The following is a 491-nucleotide window of genomic DNA, read 5'->3' on the forward strand; positions in this document are numbered from 1 at the left end:
AAAGGTGTTTGAGGTTCAGTAAACAGTTTTGTAAACATACCTGTAGTCAGTGTAGAAACCAAGTAAAAAAAATTAAGACAACTGTGACAATTTTTATTTAAAAAAAATTAAAGTAACAACAATTTTCATTTATAATTACGCATCCTGATTATTAGAATTTTTTTTTTTTTTCAAACAAAAATTCAATGAAGAATGGTGTCCATTTATATTCAACTGGATTGCAAACTGGATAACATCAGTTGAATTTAGGTCTGGGCTTTGACTGGGCCATTCTAAACACATAAGATATGCTGGAGCTAAAATGTTCTGAAACTTTCCAGTGCAGTTTTATCTAATTCATACCATCAGTTTGGAAGCTGTGCTGTTTTTAGTTTTTGAAGAAAAACATGATGCTGCATTCCCAAAATATGAAAAACAATTTGACATTAAAGTTTTTGAAAACCATTTCTTGTTTTGCCTCCACTGTACAATGATGTGCTGCTTTGTGTTGG

This window comes from Poecilia latipinna, unplaced genomic scaffold, assembly GCF_001443285.1.
Source record: "Poecilia latipinna isolate Pla-1442-1.1 unplaced genomic scaffold, P_latipinna-1.0 Scaffold539, whole genome shotgun sequence".
NCBI classification, from domain to species: domain Eukaryota; kingdom Metazoa; phylum Chordata; class Actinopteri; order Cyprinodontiformes; family Poeciliidae; genus Poecilia; species Poecilia latipinna.